Source organism: Zonotrichia leucophrys, chromosome 7, assembly GCF_028769735.1.
Source record: "Zonotrichia leucophrys gambelii isolate GWCS_2022_RI chromosome 7, RI_Zleu_2.0, whole genome shotgun sequence".
Lineage (NCBI taxonomy): Eukaryota > Metazoa > Chordata > Aves > Passeriformes > Passerellidae > Zonotrichia > Zonotrichia leucophrys.
In genome coordinates this window covers 34715834-34738812 of record NC_088177.1, presented here as the reverse complement: position 1 = coordinate 34738812, position 22979 = coordinate 34715834, and the positions used below count along the sequence as shown (strand labels likewise).

At 44.3% G+C, this 22979-nt stretch overlaps 1 protein-coding gene across 6 annotated transcripts in view; it reads left to right on the top strand.

Annotated features, from left to right (window-relative positions):
* The window catches only part of SEMA5B (semaphorin 5B), a 265987-nt gene that overhangs the window by 49445 nt on the left and 193563 nt on the right, over positions 1 to 22979 (top strand). Inside the window, exon 2 of one of the 6 annotated variants that reach the window (XM_064717684.1) lies at positions 12294 to 12430. The exons of the other annotated variants lie outside the window; for them this stretch is intronic. The gene's annotated coding sequence lies outside the window, so the exon portion shown is untranslated. The remainder of the gene's footprint in view (positions 1 to 12293; positions 12431 to 22979) is intronic. 6 annotated transcript variants of the gene reach the window in all.

Genomic DNA, 22979 nt, shown 5'->3' with positions numbered 1-22979 from the left:
ATAATGAGGTGCTCTGCTGATAGGAAAAACCATGTGTGTGCTGGGCAAATTCCTGTGGGTCCAGATTCCAGAGCAGTTTCTAGGCAATAAAATTCTACTTGCAGTTTTCGTTTCATTTCCCAGGCCTGGGACTTGCTTTACTTACTGAGGTTCACAGCACATCTGTTAAGGTTCAGAGGAACCTAGAGGCTGAAATGGGATTTGTAACTCTGTAGGACAGACACCATTTGAGTTCAGCCTCATGCTGGAAATGACACCAAGAGACTGAGTTCTTATGGTGACAAGTCACTTCCAAGCTGGAACCTGAAACAGTTTGCCACAAGTCCCAGTGGCTGCATTTTAAATGGCCTTGTGGTGCTAGGCCACCCTTACATACTGTACCTGTTACAACATCATGTCAGTAACTCAGTGCTGAAGCCTCCTGAAACAGAAGAGAGCTTTGTGGGGCAGCTGCTCCCCAAGACAAAGCAGAGCACAGAGGATAGGAGAAAACAAACAACAGCAGAGAGAGATGGCTACTGGCCAGGTTTGATGATACAATTTTTAGGAAATTGTGAATGTATAGAGAAGACTTCTGTTTTCCCTGTCGTGTTAATGATTCTTGTTGCTCCAGAGCATTTGAGTGGAGGGGCAGCATGAGAACCTCTATTCAGTTCTGTGGGAATAAATAGAAACCTTGTAATGCTGTGGGACAGCTCCAGCCCTCCTTTGCTGAGGAATCTGAGTAACAAACCAGAAGTGGCCCAAGCGCATGTTGTGAGCCTGCAGACCCAGCCCTGCTGAAAAGCCCTTGAGCACGTTTTGAGTAACCTCAGAAGGGTTTGTGTGCTTGAATCGGATCTGGCATTACTTCTGTCACAGCCTCGATTGGCAACGTCCCTGCAGTGACTGGGGCCCGAGCAGTGTGATTTACAAGAGAAGTTGCTATGTTAAATAAAAGTTACATAAGGAATAATTTACCCCCAGCTGCGCACAATAATGCTGCTGTAATGCCATCAAGACACTTTGCTGACTTCAGAAACTGCCCGTGTGAAGTGGAGTATCTTGTTTTTCTCCCCAGGCCTCACAGAGGGGTTTGAGCCGCAGCTGAGCTCCTGTGCTGCCCGTCCTCCCCTCGCAGGCAGGCGCAGCACGGGAGGCACGGGCACGCAGCCCTGGCAGCAAGGAGCCTCCCAGCACCAGCCGTCCCCACGCAGGGCGGTGCGGTTTGGAGGGGGAATTACCCCATCTCTCCACACTTCTGGCTGGCTGGGTGCAAGTCAGCTCCGGCCCCGAGGCTGCAACCGGAGCCTCGGCATGGCACAGAGCTGAGTGCCTCCTCGGGACTTATTAACAAACTCCCCTTTGATGCTCTTTGAAATACAGTTCTGTGGCTCCTGGTCTGCCTCCAGAGGGCCTGGGGTGTGGGTAGACGTGGTACGAGCGAGCACACCTGACTTGCAGGCGCGATCGGCGGCACGCCAGAGCAAAGGCCTTGCTGGTCTGAAGGCCAGCTCTGCTGCCAGGCTCTCTGGATCCTGACATCTGGCTGCCAGTCCTGCAAAGGGCTGGGAGAGTGAGCTTGGAGTGTGAGCCGGGAGTGTGAGCTGGGAGTGTAAGCTGGGAGTGTGAGCCGGGAGTGTGAGCCGGGAGTGTGAACTGGGAGTGTAAGCTGGGAGTGTGAGCCGGGAGTGTGAGCCATGAGTGTGAACTGGGAGTGTGAACTGGGAGTGTGAGCTGGGAGTGTGAGCTTGGAGTGTGAGCCGGGAGTGTGAGCTGGGAGTGTGAGCTGGGAGTGTGAGCTGAGAGCATGAGCCGGGAGTGTGAGCCGAGAGTGTGAGCCATGATTGTGAGCCGGGAGTGTGAGCTGAGAGCATGAGCCGGGAGTGTGAGCCGAGAGTGTGAGCCATGATTGTGAGCCGGGAGTGCAGCTGCCCCATGCAGGAGTGGCTGAGCCTGGAGCAGTTTACAGCAGGCCCTTGTGCTGTTCCCTTCCTTGGGCCCCTTGGACTGTTTGTGTGCTCATGACCCCCAGACCCTCTGCAGTGGGACTGCAAGCTATAACGTTTCAAATGAGGGAAGGATGACGGGGGGATAAAGAGGAGCAAGGGAAAGGCACCTAATACGATTTCAGAGAGCCCTCTGGCAGTCTGGCCGTGGGAGGCTGCCATGTATAATAAGGAAACGATTTGTCTGGGAATGATTCAGCATGTAAAACTCTCCCTCCCTGACCTCTTTCTAAGTCCCCAGCATGGGATTGCGGGAGGTTTCCAGCAGAGGAGAGCCGATAAGGCGCAATAGTTTTCATATGCTTGGAAGAGAGGTCAAAGTGTCCATGCTGAGGCAGCATTCTCACTGCCATGTGGGGCTGCGTGGAGCCTACATTTCACCTTTACTCCATGGAAGGAGGTGGGTTTTGCTTTGCTTAGAGACACATTAACCATCAGGGAGCTCTCCTTCCCAGCCCTTGGGCTTGTCCTTCCCACAGCCTCTCCCTCTGCCCTGGGGACCATGGTGAGCAAAACCCCACCAGCAGCTGCAGAGCTCCCTCCTGGCTGATTTTCACGGGGCTGCCTCCTCACTCTGAGTTGGCCCATTGGTATTTCCCTGAGGTTTCCTTCCCTTTTGTGGGGGAACCACAAGGAGGGCTGGAGGCTGGAGCAGCTGCCCTGTGGGATCCTGGTACTGAGGGCTGGTTTTCAGCAGGGGAAGTTCCTATGAATTTTTTGGAGCTTGCTCTTGATATGAGGGTTGAGACATTCTTACTTCTCAGGTGCTCTGGGAGTTCCTTCCGTCCTGCACTATAAGCCTGACTTGCACAAATGATTACAAGACTACTGTTTCTTGGCATTTGGATTTTATAGGTTGTCAGGCTCTCCCATCAAGTGTGGGAGGGGAAGAGGAGAGACAGCAAGAAAGTAAACTCAGCCACCCTGAGTTTGCAGATGCTCACTTTTAATGCAGCAGCCACCTGTGTGGGCTTCTCTGTACCCTAATATGCACCCTGACATTTGCAACCTTCTTTCATTGAAATCCTTAATTTCTCTTGGGGTGTGATCTTCTTTTGCTGCTTGTTTTCTGCAGTAAGTTATACTAATTTAAAAAATATATGGAGTGTGAGCAAATCAAAATGGGCAGCCTGAGGGGGCTGCAGGTCCCTGCCTGCTGCCACTGTCATGTGGGGAAGGAGCAGCTGTGCTTTTGAGTAGTTCCCTTCCAGAGCACTGCAGCTGTGTCCAGACCTAGGGTTGCTCCTTTCCTTTTCATTAGCTGAACGTAGAGATGGCCAAGATTCCTGACTCTACAAGTTCTGGGCAGTCCAAATTCTCCATGTGGCTGAAGGCCATGAAATACATACAGCATGCCTTGGGGAGCTGGAGGGGGAGCTGAGCCTACTTCAGAGATGGGAAAAGAGACAAGATCTGCAAAGGTGTGACCATTCTGCTGCAGGACAAGGCTGGAGTGGGCATGCAAAGGGGTTTCAGGGTGAAAAATGAGGGACAGCTCACTTCACCTGCAGCAGTGACTTACACTTATACCTGCTGCACTGCTGGCAGTGTAACCTGCACAGCCTGGGGGCTGGGTTTGAAATAGTTCTGAGTGTGCAGCTCAGAAGCTGCCTGTGGGCACCCCAGGCTTAGTGAATTCACAGGGTACACAGCCAAGGTGAATGAGGCACCCAGTGTTAGCCCACAGCAGTGAGGGAGATGTCAGAAGTTCAAACCAGGGTTTATGAATTCACCTTCTGAATGCTTGGCTTTCCGGGTCCATCAGAGATACCAGCAAGGACTGCAAGTGAAATAACTCTTTTCTCTGTTATTAGGTGATATCTATTACCAGACACCTCAGTTTCTGTTCTGCTCCTGATGGGGACATTTTGGCCAGAAGCAGTTTCCAATTTGGCAAGCACAGCAAAAGTATTACAGGAAGGGAGAGAAGTCCAGATCCATGGAGGAAATTTTTTTTTTCTCTTTTTCTTGCTGGTTTGAAAATAGCCCCTAAGCAGGATATGTCAGCCAGGAACTGAATTGTTTCAAGTTCCCTCTTCATATGTATCAGCTAGTAACCAGTCCACTCTGCACTTCTGTCTCTTTTCTGACTTTGGTGGGAATTTTAGGAAAATCTGCCCAGATCTGGATTCCTGCTTGAGCTGTGCATCTGCTGGGTCTGACACTGGTAAAAATTGGCTGCTTTGTGGGGTGTGTGCATGCAATAAATGGTTCTCTGTGAATGTCTTCTCCCAGCTCCTAATATCCAGGGACTGGCTCTGAAATGGGTAGCATTTTGCAAAAGCTTTTGCCTCTCCCTGCCTACAGTTTGCCGTCACAAATCTGGATAGACTTGTTACCAGTATGAATGCCCAGTCCCAGCTCTGTGTTTTGTACTTTCTCCTCACAGCTGCCAGTACAAATGTATTGCAGTCTGTCACAGCCAGGAGCAGAGGAAAACCAGGGAGTGTGGAGGAAATTTGGTGACTGTCTGTCAGTCATCATCTTCCTTGCTCTGCTGTTCACTTTTGCTGTGTAGAACAAATCACATAACCTTTCTGTGTCTCAATTCCTTCCCCTATAATGAGGACAAATATTAATTTGTCTCCTAGTGACAGAGGTGTGTTCATACTCACAAAGTGCTTTGGTAATCACAGGTATTCCATCAGTGCCATGTATTGCTATCCAGCAATCTGAATGATCAGGGTTTCCTGACATCTGGCCACATGGAGCTGGCTCTGTGTGGTACTGCAGACCTGCTTCCTGCCGTGCCCAGGTGCTGAGTGTGTGACAACCAAGAAATGGTGGGTTTGGATGTGGCACCTGGGTCTGTGCTGCTGCTTTCTAGCCTGGTGCATTGGTAGCCATGGAGCTGCTGTGGCAAGGACAGTGTGTAGCTCCACGGGGAGAAAAGAGGATGTACAGATCCCTCTTTCTCTTCCCATCACCCAACCCCAACCTTTTGTCATCACTTGCTCTATGAGCCCCTGTGAATTCTCTGGTGTGCAGCCATGGCTTGTGATGGGATGGTCAGCAAACCCATCTCTGTGATCCTGCACCTTGGCATAGTGGGGACTTGCTCAGTGGTAATTAACAATGTGCACTTCATTAGCACTTTCCCCATGACTTTTCCGAGCAGTCTGTGTCACACCAGTGCTTTCTTCATTACCTTTTCCCACTTCACTGTTGAATTAATTCTTTCAGACCTCTTCCCAGAGGAGCTACCGCTCACTCACTGATATATTGGGATTTTTTAAAGCCCAGCTTTTTCTGGTTTTCATACCTTGGATATTGTTTCCTATCTTACCCTGCCTTCCCTAGATATTTAACACTTTGCATTTCTTTTACAGTCCCTGTCTTATATTTTCTCTCTGCATTTTGTCATCGCAGTCTTCTTTTTTAGCTTTCCCAGTCTCACTCTTTTATACAGGAAAATGGAGTTTTGAGCATTCTTAAATCATCCTGTAAAGTTCTGCAGAGCACAGGTTCCCAGCAGCAGCATCCTAGGTGCTGGGAAAATTATTCCCAAAAGCCTTTCATTCTTTTCTTTAAATACAGGTTTTGGTCCTTTCTGTAGACCATGGTTGCGGTACTGCAGAAACCCTTAGTTGCATTTGTGTTGAGAAGCCCAGGACTCTTCCACATGGACATCTGTGCAACCACAAGGGAAATACTTTATTTTAATTCTCCTAAGAGCCTTACAGAAGGTAATCTTCACAAGAACCCCAGGATCTGGGGTCTTGCACAGGTGGGAAAGCTGGAACACAGATGCTTAACCAGAGTCACAGGAGGAAATCAAAAGCAGAAATGGGATTGGGATTTTTGCACTGCTGCCTTGAAGACATTGTTGAAAACATTCCAACAACATGTTGGAATGTCTTCACCAGTTTTTCTGCTGCTTCAGTGCATGCACACCATCTACCCTCTACCAAATGCAATGGAAACTGCCACCAGGCATGGACAGCTGGCAGATTTTGAGCAATAGGTCTGAGGTGCAGCTTTGGGAGGAGCATGGATTTATGATGACACATGGTACATATTATGATGTATGACACGTAGGGTACATTTTGTGAAATGTCCCTTAGTTGACTTAAAAAAATCAATTACATGCATCCAAGATTCCTGCCTGAAAGGATTTCTGTCTACAAATGGCCAAACAGCATAAAATTTAACTGCTCTAATGTAGCAAGGCATTTGCCCTCACACCCCATTGTTGATCTGAAGAATTGTGGCTTTGCACAGGATGGGAAATCTGTGTGGGTCATTTTTAGCACTGACTTGTCAGGCTGTCTGTAAACTTATCTCAGTGGGTTTTCCTGGGCTTTGCATCTCTGGCAGCACCTCCACAGTGCAGCAGCAAACCAGGGCTGGCTCTGCCCTTGGCTGCAATGGAGTTACACTCCCTCCCCAGGACAGCTCTTCTCCCTTCTCTACTGCTCAGGGTATGTTGGGGGTATCTTAAATGCTGCTGTGCTCTGGCTGAACAGGCATTTCTTCTTGTTCCAGATGAGATCTGGGACTTGGGCTAGTCTGCTTTAGGTCACCTTGGCTATATGTGATGGTTACTGCAGTGCGTTGCTTTGACCTATCTCTGCACCAGTGGTGCCAAGCTGCTGGTTTGTACTCAAGAAGCTGGGATGCTGCTGCTTGCTGAATGTTGTCTTTTGAATCTTGCTGCAGAGTGAGCAAACCAGAGTATAGATTATCTGATCACGTGGCATGTGGATTATTGCTTTTTAGTCATAAATAAAACAAAGCAGAAAAACTGAGATGCGATGTAGAACATGAACATACAGCTAACCTGGATGTTCGGCTTTTGCAGCTCAGGCCAGTACCTGCAGAACATAAAGGGTTAGTTATTCTTGCAGTAGCATGATTAGGTGCTGTGAACACTAATGATCCAAAAAGCTCAGTTTTAGCTTACGTGAGAATTGTATCCAACTTTTTCATGCCTGTTAACTTTGCAGACAGCAGAGTTCCAACAGGAGGCAGAGATCCAGGAAACTACATGAAAACTTACTGCAAATGCACGTAGTGTCTGACTAGACCTGTGGTCCGTGGTGGGGAGTTAGACAAGGTGAGACTGTAAAAGGCTGTAATTGTACACAGGAGATGGCTGTGATTGCTTTGAATGTGGAGCCATTGTCAGGAACACAGAGGGAAAAGCACTGCCTATTTGAGCACTCTTATCTCAAACTTCTGGCTAAGTGAAGTCAGGAAATGATTGGGGGGTGCTGTTGTTGTCTGTGCATTTTCACCCCTAGGATTTGAAGAAACTTGGGATTTTGTGCTGCCTTTGGCATGGCTTTGTTACCCTTTGCCAAGTTTCATTAATCAGCAGCCAGGGGTTACATGAAGGGTATGGTGTCTACCCGATGGGAATTCAAGGACCACAAGGAGAGGTTTCAGTAACGTTTGTTTAAAGGCACTTCAAGGTTTTTAAATTATTTTTGGCTCCTGAAACATAACTGCCATCCTTTAACTATTATCAATGGCAGTAGAGCTTCACATAATAACAGCATGCTGGGATCCATGGGAGTGTCAGACTGGCTTGCTGTTATATGAAAAATGTCACATCTTGCGGCATCTCAGCTCTTGATTTTTGTCTGGTTTTTAGCACTTTGGAATTTGATGCCGTCATATTATCAAAGGGAAAAATGTCTCAAATTAGAGCCTGCTTTAAACAGATGCTTGCAGTCTCAGATAAGTACAATTTGTAGACATTACTCAGAGAAATTTAAATGTTGAAGGCAGCTACCCTCACCAAATTGCTGGGATCCACCTAAACTGCTGAATTTTTACTTCAGATTCCCATTACCCTGTGAGGAGATCTTTTCCTTCTGAGGCATCTCCTCCATTTGCTGTTTTCCCTGAGACTCTGGTATCTTCTGTGCTGAACAGCAGCACTATCCCCTTGTCTCTGAGTCTCCTATGCATCACTGTTCCCAGTTGTGTGATGGTGGTGTTGCACTTCATACATCTCTCTGTGTGGACAGAAAGCTTAATTATGGCACATTAAATGGAACAATATGTAGAGCCTGGGCTAAACTCTGGGATATTTTTAGTCTTTGTTGGCCTTGTCGTGGCCCTTGCTGTATTTCTCTGGGAAACAGTTGCTGAGTAGCATCATTTAGCTTGTCCCACATAACTCCAGGCTCTTGGAAAGCCAGTTTCCTGCCAGGCTTGAGACTTCTGGGATGGCTGTTTTCCCAGTGGGAATGTGCCCATTTTAGCATATAAGACCTCATGCTTTATTAATGTTTTGATGAGTGTTTGGGGTGGAAAGGCAATTTCAGAATTAGTGTTGTATTTGGGGGGAGTAAACGCCCAAGGTCAAGAGTTTAAACCATGGCTGGGTTATGTGTAGCCAACATCTGCATCCCCAAGCTCCTCTTGCAGAGCAATTGGATCACTGCTTTCAATGGTACCTGGTGCACAGATACTCCCCTGGAAAGGGACAAGAAGCATTCCTGTGACTGAAAAATGAAAATGCTATGGTTGGGTGGAGGACAGGGAGCCAAATCAGTGCCTCCATGGAGAAGCAGCCACCTAGTGCCATGGTGGCTGACTGGGCTGGGCTGTCAGCTCAGGCAGCGTTCAGCTCTGCATGCCAGGCTGTTTGGGGAGAAAAACATGTTCTGGCTGGGGCTGTGGGACAGAGTCTGTCGTGAGGGGATGTCAGCAGATTTGGAGGAGGGATGTTGCAAGGGCAGGGTGGGATTACAGAGGACATTGAAGAGCTGAGGTTATGGAGTGAGTGAGCAGGGAAGCCAACCTAACCTGGATCCTATAGCAGCATGAGCATTGCTGCTTCCAGAACAGCTTGTGTGAAATGCTGGGGTGCAAAATTAGGATGCATGAACCTGGGGCCAAAGAGCCAGAGATGTGGCTCCACTGTCTGTCCAGCCCTGTCTGTCAGGGCGCTGTTCCACAGCAGAATAGGCAGAAGGGCAGATAAGCCTGGGCTGCCTCCAGCTCTGTGCAGAACCTCCCCTTTAGCTCAAACCTGAGGCTGATGGTTGGGCACTGAGATCTCTGGCTCTAAGCTGTTGTGCTTAAGTGCAGACACATGTTCTGCTCTGCCCATTGCCTCAAGCAATGGAAACCTCTAGCAAGTGGTTGAGGCAGCCATCTGGAGATGGTGATGTCTTAAACTGCTGTAACACGATTTGCAAGGGCTCGTCTGGTTTTTGAACCTATGGTATTTTCGCCTTTGCAATCTCCTCTTTCTTGCTCTGTGCACTAAAAGCTTTTTTTCTCCTTCCTTTTTTTTTCCTTTTTTTTTGACATTTTGGTCTAATGAGAATTTTGTGTAACAACATGGCTCCAGGAACTGCAGCTTTATGAAGAAGAGAAAGTTATGAGAGACCGTATAAAATCATGCTCTATTATATTACATAAAAATTAAATAACACCACACTTCAGAGACAGAGAAGCACTTTTATTAGCTGAGAAAACACACATGAAATTTGAGTTTTACATGCAACAGCACACAGGGTGGGTAGCAGGACTGGGAGCAGAACAGACCTCTTCCATGTCTTAACACAGGGAGGGGAAAAAGAGAGAAGCTGAAGATCCTGAATATAGAATTCTTCCTTTGCTGGGCAAAGAATTAAATTAAGAATTAGAGCAATTTATTTTCTGCAGTCATTAAACTTGCTTAGCAAAAGCAGACCTTGTATATTCTACTTTAAAACTAATTGTCCAGTTTTAAAACTTCTAAGAATCCAGGGAGTGAATTTAAGACATAGTTTTTTGAAGAAGACACTGCTAGTCCCAAATTGAACCAAGACTTAGATTAATCACAGTCTTCTGTGCAATAGAAGGCATTTGAGAATCCATCTAGTTCATGGGAAAGTGATCTTGGAAGAGCAACAAATAAATAATGTGACCTTTTGACTCTGCTAGCCCTGGAGCTGTGGTAAGTTTGCAGTCAGGCACTTGGTTCCAGACAGGAATTTTCATTGCTGCAGTGAAGTAAATCACCATGAGGAGGAGGCCTCTTTGGCCCTGTCTGCATGGAGATATTTTCAGAGCTCTAATTCTCTGTGAGTGCCCCCTCCATCAGTGATAATGTAAATGAAAGCTGAATGGTAGAGCTGCTGAGGAAGCCTGAAATACTGGCATCTTAAACCACGCTAGTTGAGGCAATACCAGAAATGCCAGCTTTATTTCTGCTGTGGTCTGCAGTGGGTTTTGGCTAAATCCCATCGGTATGGGTTGGATTTATCCCCAGGGCAGATTTAGTGAGGGAACAAAGAGTACTGTAGTGCCTTTCGATAGCATCATCTTGATGTGGCACTTGTAGGACAGATTCTGTTTGCCATTCATGTGCACATATCTTTAGCAATTCAAAGAGGCTGAATTAATGATGGGAAAGAAAATAACTTTTGGAATAACCATTGGTTTTCATGATTATTAATTCAATGATCCTTAGAAACAAATGGTTTCTAAACCTTATGTTTGGGAAGGGTAATTTCTCTGAAATTAATGTGGCTGAATTTTGTTTCTTTGTTTTGCTTCTGTAGCCAGGCAGAGCTGAGTCTTCCTCAGTCTCAGTTCACATTTCAGCCTTTCCTGGAGCTATATCCTGTCCAGAGCTTGTCTTCATGAAATTTGTGAGAACATACTTATCCTGGGAGCCTCCACTCTTCTCTGCTCTGGATAAAAGCTGGTCCATGAGTTCTCAAGTTAGTAGGAAGAAGAGAAAGTCATACTGCACGTTTGGTCTCATTTCCTTAGGAACCAGGCACAGCACTCATTTTGTGTAACTATAGAAACCAGCGCTTTAAAGAAATGACCAGCCAGTGCAAGATTTGGGATAAAATTGAGCATTGACAATGATGGTTTCTCCTGATAGGTCATCATGCACAAGGGAATAAAAGGCCTGATTACTACTGAGGCTGCTTGAGGAGACAGTCCAACCAGGCTGGATGTTGTTTTGTTCTGCTTGATTGCCATGGTCTCTGTGAGGGCTCAGCATGACACACCTGTCATGTGAGGAGAGTAAGAGGGGTTTGTGCTCTGTGTAGTCATTTGCCAACTTGTCCAAGGAAAATGTGGGGAAAACAGCTTTTCTCAGCATTGCAGCTCCTGTTGGAGAACTTTCTGCACCAACAGGCTCTTTCAGTTACTCACTGGCACAGCTGCGTGAACAGGCATCTGTAGCAAATGTTCCGTCTTTGTCTTTATGGGCTGTGTGGGCTCTGTCCCTACCCTCAGCACAAGACAAGCCATGTTAAACATGCTGAGAATCCATTAAAATGAGTCCATTTCCTCTAGTGTTTGCAAAACTGGTGCTCTCATCACTGTCATTCCTGGAAGTCTATTATGGAACTGTTCCTAGGACTCAGCTTTTGGGTAGTAGAAACCCCTGGAAAAGTACCACGGCCTCTGCTGCTGGCTGTAGAAACCTCCTCTCCTTCCTCAGCATATGTGCACAATCTGAACCTGTGAAATGCTGAAGAAACAACAGCTATAAACTCACTTCTCTGAAATACTTCCTTTTCCTCTTTTCATCCTCTCCCATCTGCTCTTTTCTTGTGCTTCTCTTCTTTTGGTGATGACAAAGACCCCCCATATTCATTCTGTGGTTTTCCTCTCCCTCAGGCAGCCAGTGAAAAGCACAAATGGTATTTGATGTAAATCAGAGTAAGATTCTGCTAGGTTCCCCCTGCCCCCCTTTCCATGCTCTAGGCATTAGTATAATAAAGAAGGCAATGATTGTTATTTAATTTACATTCTTTAAGGCTAATGCCTTTGACCTGTGAGGGATGGGAAAAGACTGGTCAGTGTGGCAATGTGTGAATGTCTTCAGTCTGGACTGAGGCTGATTTTTCATGTATTTAGGCAAAGACAGGAATGTAGCCCTGCCTTCCTTCTGCCGATCATCCTCACCTGCCATACCCTCCCTTGTCACCTCTTTGTGGGCAGTGATTCATGGGCTCCCCAAGAACACGGCAGCTGCTGCTGGTTCCGGTCCCAGGGATGGTGATGACAACTGCAGCAGTGCTCCCCACCAGCTGAGAGAGCTCCTGTAACTGGCCAGAGCAATCACTCGGTGAAAGGAGACATCCCATGGCTGAGAGCTGTGCCAGGGATTTTCTTCTATGCACAAAAAAGCCAAACTAGAAGAGCTGGGTTGGCCTGACCTGTCCCTGTGCATAGGGAGTAGAGTCTAATCCCCCACTGTGTTGTCCACAATATTTCCTCCTGCACTGGCTCATTTCCCCATGATGGAGTGAAGGGAAGCAGCAGGCTTCGTTCTGCCCCTTGTTTTCCCTCTAGGGTGGCTGCACACAGCCTGATGCTTAATGTTTCTTGCAGTGAAGTGGATACAGCTTTTCTCTGGCAAGACTGAGGGAACTGGAACTGCCTGTGCCACAATTTGTTCCTTGGATTCTGCTCACTGGGAAAGCTGGTGCCAGCCTTTATCAGAGCACATGATGTCTTACAATCAAGATGTAAGTGATTGCACTATTAGGATTTTTTTCCAAGTCAAAAATGGCCCTCCAATGATGTAAAATATTTCATCCTTGATCCTACTGTCATGGGTGCATTGTAGTTCTTCTGCTCCCCCCCGCACATCTTCCATTTCATATTCAAAAGTCCACCAATTAACTCATTTACCATGTTTTCTGTCTTTTAAATATTTCTTAAATTTCCATCACTGGGAAAACATTTAATTGCCCTAAGCCTGAAGCATGGTTTTGAGTCCAGTTTGTTGAGGCTTTGAGGCCAGACAACTTTATTAACAACAGTGGCTTGCTTTGCAGATAAATCCTCCTTTTCAGAGAACATCTTTACTAAAGAGTTTCACAGCTGATTATGGACACAAATAACTCATCAGAAAAAGTTACTGATACTCAGTGCTTGGCAAGCCCTGAGTCATTATCCAGTTAATGCTGTGGCATGGTGCATTTCCAGCTGTGTTGCAGTGGCATGCAGACCTCAGCAGCTGTTGCAGAGCTCATCAAATGGCTGTTGAGCATCATCCTTGATTTGTCATAAACCTGAAGGTTTCTCTGGGGAGTGAATGTTATCGCCTGCCACAGCCTGGCTACACTACAGTGGTGCTCCAGCACTGTCGTTATCTTACATACACTGCCTGTTTGAATTCTTTCCCTCTCCCCTTTGCTTTCATTATTTCTCCTGTTTGTTGGGATAGCTGGGGTCAGATTATTCATAGCCTTATGCTTCTAATTGGCTTGTCTGAAAATGCAGTCTGGTGTATGCTTAGTGCTATCTGGCTTCATGTCTTCCTCTCCAGATGAGTTAATATTTAAAAAAATATTTAGATGCCTAATAAAGAGTCACAGAACATTTGGTGAACTGCTCAGGTACATTGTGCCTACAAAGAAGAATGGAGTTTTAGGTGTAAGTTATGGTATGGACAAAAGTTATATTTTATGGAGGATTTTAATGTTTGCGCTTATTCTGAATAGGATCAAATACAGACAATTTCAAAACTGGAAAGGAAATTCTTAGGTGAGGGAGGAAGGGAGGGAGGAAGCTTTTTATGGAGTTCACAGAAATGCTTTGTTTTAATAAATGTTTATCTTCGGGTGCGTAATACAGAACATGCAGAAGCAAAACCTTATTTCAGAATGTTTTATGCTTCTCAAAGCTTCTCCATGTCTGATTTTCCCCTTTTCATAGCTTTCCCAGTTTTCTTCCCTTTTTTGTCTTTAGACACAATTTTAGCAGAACTGATAAGGTACCACAAATTGTTTTGGCTCAAGGAAAAATAATTTTCCAAAGATTTTCTGACCACTTCAGCCTTACTGCTGCTGGAAACCCTAGTTCAGTACTCATGTGCTTCCTAGAGACTTGAAAAATCAACCCCATTTTCTGCTGCAAAAGGTGTTTTGCAGATGCAAGAGATCACAGTTAAGTTTCTGATCCTGGTGGCCAGATTGCTTCAACCCTCTGTGCTTCACGAATTTTGTGATATTATGTGAACCACCATAAAGTTGTTTTTCTTTTTGGCTCCTATGATTGTCTCTGCAGGATCTGAATTATTGCAGTGCCAAATTTCAGAGCTCAGCTTTTTAACTCAACCAACACCCCCTCAATCTTTTAGTTTGGAAATACCTTGTTCAAGTCCCTGCTAAGTGGCCCTTATGTTTGTATGGAAACCTTATCAAAAGCAATGTAAGTCACTCCTGGCCACATCCCTTCATCTCTGAGAAACACCTTGACAACAGTATTTTTCCTCCCTTAAGTTGCACTGTGATTGCAAGAGATTTGCAATGGTCACTTCCAGGGACCCCCAAGTGTCACAGGGGAAAGAATTTGTGTGTTTTCACAGAGAATTGTTAATTTTGTGACTGTAGTTCTTGCAAAACTTGCCTGTCACCATGATTGGGCTGTGAGTGTCCCTGTGATTGCTCCATAAATAGCCTGGGTGGACAGCGACCAAACAGAGCACTTAAGCAGTGAGGACTTTTCTGTTGGGCCTGCTGGGTTTGTGCAGGTTGTCATTGTCACTGTCACAAACAGGCTGCAAAAAAATATTTTCAGCTGCTTGAGATAAAATGGGCAGAGGTGGAGACTTTGTGTTGGCTCGAAACATTGAGATGCTTTCAGGCCAGAAATGTTCTTTCTGCTGCCAGCCCCCTGAAGACTTCTTTGGCCTGAAGGCTCATGTGTTACAGCTTATATATCAGCCCAATAAAAGATTCACTATCTGCCTTTTCTTGCTATCAGTCCATCTCCTAAAAAATGTTGCTGCAGCGAATAGTGGCTCATATTTGATTTCTATCCAGGGTATTTTAAGACTGCAAAACCATGTGGCAGGATAGGTGTCTGTCTCAGTGCTATCCGCTGCCTGTTATTATGTGTGTTTGTATTAATGATGAGATATCCTGCAGCATTAGTTGATTTAAATATTGAAAACAAATGTTCTCCTATTTCTCTGCCTTGGGGCTAGGAGTGATTATTCCAGCCTCTTCAGTGTACAGGAGTCTGCATCTGTTGAGGTCTCTGTTCTGCTGTGAGCCCAACATATGAACTCAGTTTGCAAATTCATCTGAGAAATGCTAAAATCAGCACCTAGTTCTGCAGGTACCTATACCAGTACTATCCCATGGAGAAAATCCTGCTTTGCTTTAGAAATGCAGGTTTTTTTGGAGTTGGCCACTTGGGTCAATATCCTTCTGTCCCTTTATTGTTTACATCTTGATGTTTCAGTATCACCAGGATACATTATTATGACCCTGGGAGGCAAACAGTCCACTGCTGATGGTTTTTTTTAGTAACTTGGCAACGTTATCTAAAGCAAAGCAGACTCTTGAAATTGGGACATACTGCAATTCACAAGGACAATAAAAAGTATTTGTGGTACAGGGTATTTTGCACATTTGAAATCTCTGTTTTATCAATCTTAATCAGAATAGAGTGCCTGGAGCAAAAGAAATTGCTGTTTAATATTTCTGATAAAAGTAGTATTTGCAAAAAAATACATTTAGAAATGGTATAAGAGTTTCACACAGTAGCCTTAACGATGTTGATAGTGTTGTTTATAAATATGTGGTTAGGGAGATATAAAATTGTAGATCATTGACTTGCTAAGTTATAATATCATTTTCTGAGCTATTTAGGTGTGTCGACTGAATGAATGTTTAGAATCCATGCAGCACATGCAGTAAAAATTTGCATGAAGACCATATTGATTTCAGGTGCAGGGGAAACATTTCAAGGCAGAATAGATGAGCTGCTGGATTTATCTGTATTCCAAGCTGTGAGAATGCAGAATTTGCCCAAGGGACCCCTTCTAGTCCTAATGTGAGCTGGTGCAAGGCAGGGGGAGGCATCGCATACGAGATGTATTGAGCAACTGCAAGCTGCAGCTATTGGGTTTGGTTCCTGGCCTCTCCTGTGTATCCCAACGAGGCATTCCCTGATGGATTCCATCAAATAGCCTCATTTCTAGCCCTTCACACCAGGGAAAGCTGCTCCCACAACTACACCCAGAGAGGTAGAAGTAGATGTTACTCTTCAGTTCACTTGTGACATCAGTCTAGTGCTGAGTCACCAGCGTTTTTTGGTGGTTGCGTGCTGGTTTTGGCATTGGGGGCTGCAGAGTTGGGATACCAGCAGCAGGAGAAGGCACAGCCCTTGCAGAGCAGTGGCTCAAGGGAGAACCTACATCCCTAGTGAGTGGGCAGTGAAGAGAGCTCAAGGAAAACGAGAAAGCATGGGGAACGTTGCTATTACTTGCAGAAAAGTAACAGGAATTGCAAAAAACTGATGCTTATGTGGTGATGTGCCTTTTATGATGAAGTGCCTCAAGTTGTCAAAATCATTTTGAACATTTTGTTTCTTCAAGCCAATGTCAAGATCTTTTTGTGTCCTCAATCTGGAGCTCATTAAGTGCATGACGCATGGAAAATTCTGTTTATCTCTTAATAATGTGATACTGGGGAAAACAAACTCTTAACCCCATTTTCTGTTGGACACCTTCTGTACTCCAAATTCAATCTATTTTCTGTTGGACACCTTCTGTACTCCAAATTCAATCTATTTCACATATGTGCACTCAAATATTTGTATATATGTCTCACTGTGTCTCAGTGTGGATTTGAAAGTTGTTCTGTGCAGAAATCTCACCTGGGCATTGAGAACAAAATACATAAGCACAGAGCTCTGTCCACCTGAGATGGCCTGGGATGGAAACACCCCCTTACTGCCCGTGTTACAGATGGGTATTTCTCTGGAGGGAGATAGTGAAGGATGCAGTGCATTTAGGAGTTTGTTGTTGCCTTGCTTCAAAGTGAGGAGAGAATCAATAATTTGTTAGGCAGTGAGCTGACGTCTTGTCTGAGTGCCAGCTCTGGTGTCCTCCAGGATAAGCTGCCAAAATGTCTGAGGGAGCAAAGCGGGATGTAAATTCCACAAGTCATTTTCCTGAAACTCTTATGTGGGAAACCTTTAGAAGCCTCTCAGTAAGGACAAAATCCTTCCAGGCTTAATGCTTGTTTGAGCAAAATTCCTTCTGAGGTCAGTAGACCTAATCCTGAAGTCTTATCACTTGTTTACCTTGATGGGATTTGAGTGTGTGTGGGGGGAACAGAGGGTCTTGGGACAGGGTGTGCTGGAAACGCTGTCTTGGGAGGCTGGAAGCAGCCTGCCAGGCTCTGCAGAAATGCATGTTTGAAAGGAAGGTTTGCTTCAGTAAAAATCACCTTGGTTTCCCACTTTCTAGGCAGTGGTAGAAAGGGGCAGGTGAGGATCTGTCTTTCCTCTGAAGGCTGTTTGGTGCCTGTGGGTGGCCCAGCCCCATCTCTCAGGGACGGTGCATCTCACAATTCCACGTGTGTGCTTCTAAAGTGGTTTGCATCTCAGACTTTCTTTTGCATCCTAGATGGAAAAAGCCCCCCAGGCTGGCAACCCCCTCATATCTTTTTAGTTGTAAGGTAGCCCATCAGAGTGATAAATAGTGTCAGAAACAGAAGGAGATGAGAACTGAGATGTTGGTTTCTCTTATGCTTAAGCTGGAAGACAAGCTCTGGGTTTGCCGTGTGGCTCTGGGGGAAGAACTTTGCAGGGGCCTTTGGGGCAGGTCCTGGCTCTGCTTGCCCCATGTGCTGTCATAGTGAACCCCCATAAAAGGCCCCTTGTCCCTGCACTGCGAGTCATGGCGTGCCAACAGTGCCCTCAGCAGAGATTTCTCCTGCCTGTCTCTTTCCCTCCCCTCTTTCTCCTTGCAAATTGAAATCTATCTCCTTTATAACAGACTCAGCCTTTATTAGCTGAAGATCATGCCTCTTTATTAACCTTTCAGTAAGGCTACATCAGCTGAGTGAAACACCATTCAGCAGGGCATATGGTATCATAAAAGTCACTGCTGGTGTCACACAGCTGTGTACAATTTTGCTTGGTTTGAGGCTTTTTGCTTTTCAGTAAAGAGATGGAAAATGTTATTTTCTTCTTTTCTGCTTTCTGGTGAGTGACTTATAAACAGTTTGTGTGAAATTGGCTCTGGAAAATATAATCAGAAAAATATATATAGGCTGTTGCATTGTTTTTCTGAATTCCAGGTCATGGTACAGGGGAGATTCTGTGGTAAAGTTTCATTAAAAGTAAAGAAAGAACACTAAAACTCTGCTACTGACCCAGGAAAAGTAAAACTTTGTCGAGACAAGTAACACTGGGCCATCTTGTATTTTATTCCCTGCTGCTTATCTAAAGCACATTACTTACATTCAATAGATTTCTACTTCTGGTAGTTTATAAGTCCCTGAGTTTAAGAGCCTTTGACTAATTAAGAGCAGAGAGATTTTCACCATGCTGTCATAGCCCTACTGGAAGAATAATTTTCAAGTGCTTTGTTCTTTGGGGGCATATGAGGCCAAAATTACAAATAAGTGTCTGTGTAACTATACAAATATACTTGTATACATAAATATGCAGACAGGTATGTATATACACACAGACATTAACATGCAAACATACACACACACACACATATATATGTCCATATCCATATTTGTTTTTAAAAAAAGCCTTAGAAGTGAACAGCTTTGGCAGGCAGAATGAAGGTACTGTTACCAATCTTCTACGTGGGTCTCTGGTTGGGTTATAAGTTATTTGCAAGTTAACCATGGAAGAATTTCAAGAGGTTTGATCCTACAGGTGAAGAAGCAGGTGTGATTGTGTGACTGCCTGTGCACACATGCGGAAGGCATGGGAGGGATTTCTGTGCCTGAACTGAACTGACAAGTTTTCTTACTTCTGTCCATTGTTGCTGATTTGAAATATGGGAGGCTTAGCCTATTAAGGTAGCTCAGAAATGTCTTTCCAAAATGGGGTTTGGTCCAGGACCAGAGAAAGACATACAGGAAAGGATCACAAGTGAGGAAATGACTGTGTCAAATTGCACTTGAACAGTGAAAAGGTAAAATGCATATGAAAAAAACAGCTAAGTTAAAAGAATGTGTAAATGAAGGGACAGGCAGCTCAGTTGAAACTCATAACTGCATTAACCTTACTGTTGTTTGGAGTCCCAATCCCACAGTAAATCCTGTACCGCAGAGCTCAAGATATAGGAAAACATAAGAGTTCTTAACTTCATTCCTGTTTGACAGCATAAGCCAGTGCCTCTCACACCACTGTGAACCTGATTGCCAGCTCTCTCTGCCAAAGGCTTCGGCAGTACTGAGACCCAATGGGTTTTTAATTCCATGTGTAGGTGTTTGTGGTGCCACCAGGGAAGTGTCTGGTCTGAATCAGCAAATCTATCCTGAGATGACTGATGCAAAATGAAAGCAGTCAGGAAAAGTACTTGTTGATGGGAGTTATCAAAACATTCTTCATTTTAGTGAAGGTTGAAAAGCAGCTTAGTTGGGATAAGAAAATTTACAAATGTGTCATTATGCTGTTGCCGAGATCACACCTGTAGCATCATGCACCAAGATCATGCTCTTAATGTCAGAAACCAGACTCCAAAGGAACATTTCACCATTAAAGGAGATACAGAAGCAGGAATGAATTTAGCCAGTTTCATCTAGAGAAATGCTTAATGGCAGCATGATCATCTTAAGGGTCATTTAATACCAGGAAAAGGAAATGATACATAACACAAGTAGTAACACAAAGAACAGTGAATTCAATTTAATAAAGGGCACATTCAAATTGGAAATGAGGCTAAACTTTCAGATGGTTAGGGGCCGGCAGAAAAGGGAAATCATTTGCTTAATGAGGTAGTTATGACAAACTAGGTAGAAATACTTTGTTTTCTGAAATCAGCAAGTGTGACATTCAGTCTTTCCTGCCTGATACAGTGGGTTCAACAGCAGAGTCCAGTGGTGTTCTGTCAGCCTTGTCCATCATGACCATTAGTTGCATTAATAATCCGTGTTTGGATAAAGGCACTATGGTAGCACTGTAGAAACCTTCTTGTTTCTCTAACACCAAAGAAAGAAATTGGATATTTTGTATCTTCATAATATGAAACAAAAACTCAAGTGTGCTGTGGTTGTACAGGTGATGGAGATTTACAGCCTCATGACTTTTGTGCCTGGTCAAAACTGTGTTATAGAAAGCCTGTGGGGGACTCTTCATGGGGCTGTGGGGGGTTTGGGTGCTTCACTCTTCACTGTTTGAGGACAGTGGACACCTCAGAGGCACCTGCTGGAAATCCAACTCTTGTATTGCACTCCTGCTGTTCCCTTGAGGCAGAGCTGACCCCATGGCTGTTGTTACACAGTGGGTGATCTTAATTCCCGACCTGCAGGGCTTGCTGCTCCCAATGGGCTCTTGGGCTCCTGCCTGCTCATAGCTCATTTTAGGAGCATGTCTGAAAACAGCCTTGTCTCGGTGTTGCCAGGAAAGCTTTATGGAAAAGAGACAACAAATGCATACTGCCAGAACGTCACATCTGAGTAAAAGTGAGCCAAATGAATTTCCAGTGCAAGTTTACTAAAATTGGTGAACAGTGCAAGAACTGATACTGATATTTAAATCAGTGATTCTGATGCAATAAAGGCAAGTGATTAACAAAACTGTTTATCTTTTTGTAGCACAGATATAGAGTTGATAGTTCTTGCTTTATTTTAAATATACTGATAGGCACAAATTGATGAGGTTGCATAGGGATCCCAGCTAACAATTCATGACTGCCAACTGATGAGTTTTGCAATGTCTGAAAATGAAAGGGTAGCACCCCGTGCATGGAAGTGGTTTCTATTGTCCAAAACAGCTGATCATTACTGTGTTTAAGAAACAGAATTCTCATAAGGATTTGAGCTGCTCAAAATTTGATGCAATTTTTCCAGGACCTAGATAATCATCAGGAAATTAATGTAAAACTGTGATCTCATGTCATTTGGAAAATTAATGGAATAATCTGATGGGCAGAGCTTGCTAGGGATGTAACTGTACACTGGAAAATAAGTCTTTAGTCCTTGGTCTCTGTCAACAGCAGTGGAAGTGGAGAAGACAGTAGATTTTATTCTCTAATTATCTGAAATGAAAATGGGAGATGTCCTAAAGAGAAATAGAGTAGTATTGCTTTCAGCAAGGAAAATAGAGCAGCCTAAATACTAGCACTGGTTATTACATGCTACTATGGATGTGTGTGTTAGAGAGCTGGCTGAAAGATAAATTTATTCCTGTAAAAACATTGCTTTATAGAGATCTTCTTTGAGTTTTGAGATTTTCATTGGAGAAGTGGAAAATTAGCAGTTTCCACCTACCAGAGATTTTCAGATGGAAACCTGGTTGCTAGTCAAGTTTCTTTCCCCAGTGCAAATACATAAACACTTGCAGGAAATCATCTGTACTGCTGTGGACATTATTTCTTCTGCAGTACAAGTGAGTCCATTTTTGCAATCTGTCCTGTCTCTTGGTTCTGCAGCATCCCTTACTGGATGTATAAGTCACCTTAGCTGCAAACTCTCACTCCAGTTGTGAGATTTACAGTTTTTGCTTCTAGGTTTCTGTTGCAATCAAAAGTTTGCTTGTTGCTTGGAGAACTTGCCATCCCAGTTACTCTCAGATCTTCTCTGCTCTTTGGTGAAAATCAGTAACAAAGTGTTTGTGATTTTCTGTGGAAACAATGGCAGCAGTTGCACTGGCATTAAACGTCAAATAAAGAAGCTGTAAAGGCTGAGGAAAGTAAATGTGAGTTATCAGGAGTCAGCACAAGCGATTTTGGTGCAGTAACTCAATCTTGTTGGCTGGGGATAGTCACAGATTTAATCCAGCTCTCATATGAGGCATTGAAGCAGATGAACAATAACCTATGAAAGTTACACTCATAGTGTTCCAGGGCCATAGGAAAGATAACACTTCCATGGTGTTTGACCAAAATATTTTTTGGGCCTATATAGCACATGGCAAGTGTTTATCAACTACTGTTTAGCATGTACTGGACCCAGCTATGTAACTGATTGCAGCTTTAGTCCTTTATGCTGTGACATTGAGTTTCTCCTTAGGGTGCAAATGCCAGGTGGTCTTCTCCCAGCAGACCCCATCTTTGTCCCTATGTAGAATGGGCAGTGCTTTGTGGGGGAAGACTTACTTAAAATATCTTCCCTCCTTTAAGTAGGTGTCAGTCACATTTTTTTGGTTAGGTACCACAGACTAGATCTGTGTCTGCTTCGGGTCTACAGTTGAACAGAGTAGTTCATCACTGGGGGAAACAAGTCTTTCTCTATTAGTGTTTATAACTCTTCATTTTATCTGGGCTTGTCAGTGTCTGGCAGATTCTCCATCCTTTGTGCCATTCCTCTTCAGCTCACTAACAGAGCCATCATTAGCTCTGCATATAGTGGCAGGCTTGGGATTTCATCACTTTTCTGAAGTTTCCTTCACTCTTTCTTGGGCTCTCTTTGAAATTTATTTTCTTTAAAGGTGAAAAAGGATGGGTTCTGCCCTGAATCTGGTCTTTGCTCTGTTCTTAGCACTTGTAATTACTACAGGACTACACTGACCTGAAGCAGGGCTGCAACTCTGCTTAACATTTCTGCTTGGAAAAGCATTTATGAGATGCTGGCACGTGCATCTCATTTTGATAGGTTTACTTGTACTGTTTAGAACAATCTGAGATTTATAATTGCTTGTTTTGTAATGCAGATACAAAGAATTAAGTAAAGGCTTTTTAAGTAATGTCTTTTTTCTTCTAGCCAAAGAAGCACTGTCATGTTTTCATATATCAACTTATTTAGGGTCAAAGTTTGACTTCTCTCTGAATTTGATAGGCATATATAAGTGCTGCATCTGAGTAGAGGGATTTGGCCCTTTGATTTTTAAATGCAGTGCCAAAAGTGTGGAGAGAAAAGTGTGGCTTGATTAGAATGGAGCCCATGCAATGACAGGAGGCAAATTTTCAGCAAAAATTACTGTGAGAGGAGACGACGACTTAGGAAACCAACTGCAATTAAAATTGTTGTAACTGAGTTAATACTAGAGGATGAAAACTGCTTTTGATATTTGCTAGCTAGGCAGAAACTGAGAAAATATGTGTTTTCTGAGAACAGAGATATGGAGGAAAGATGGTTTATGTTTAAG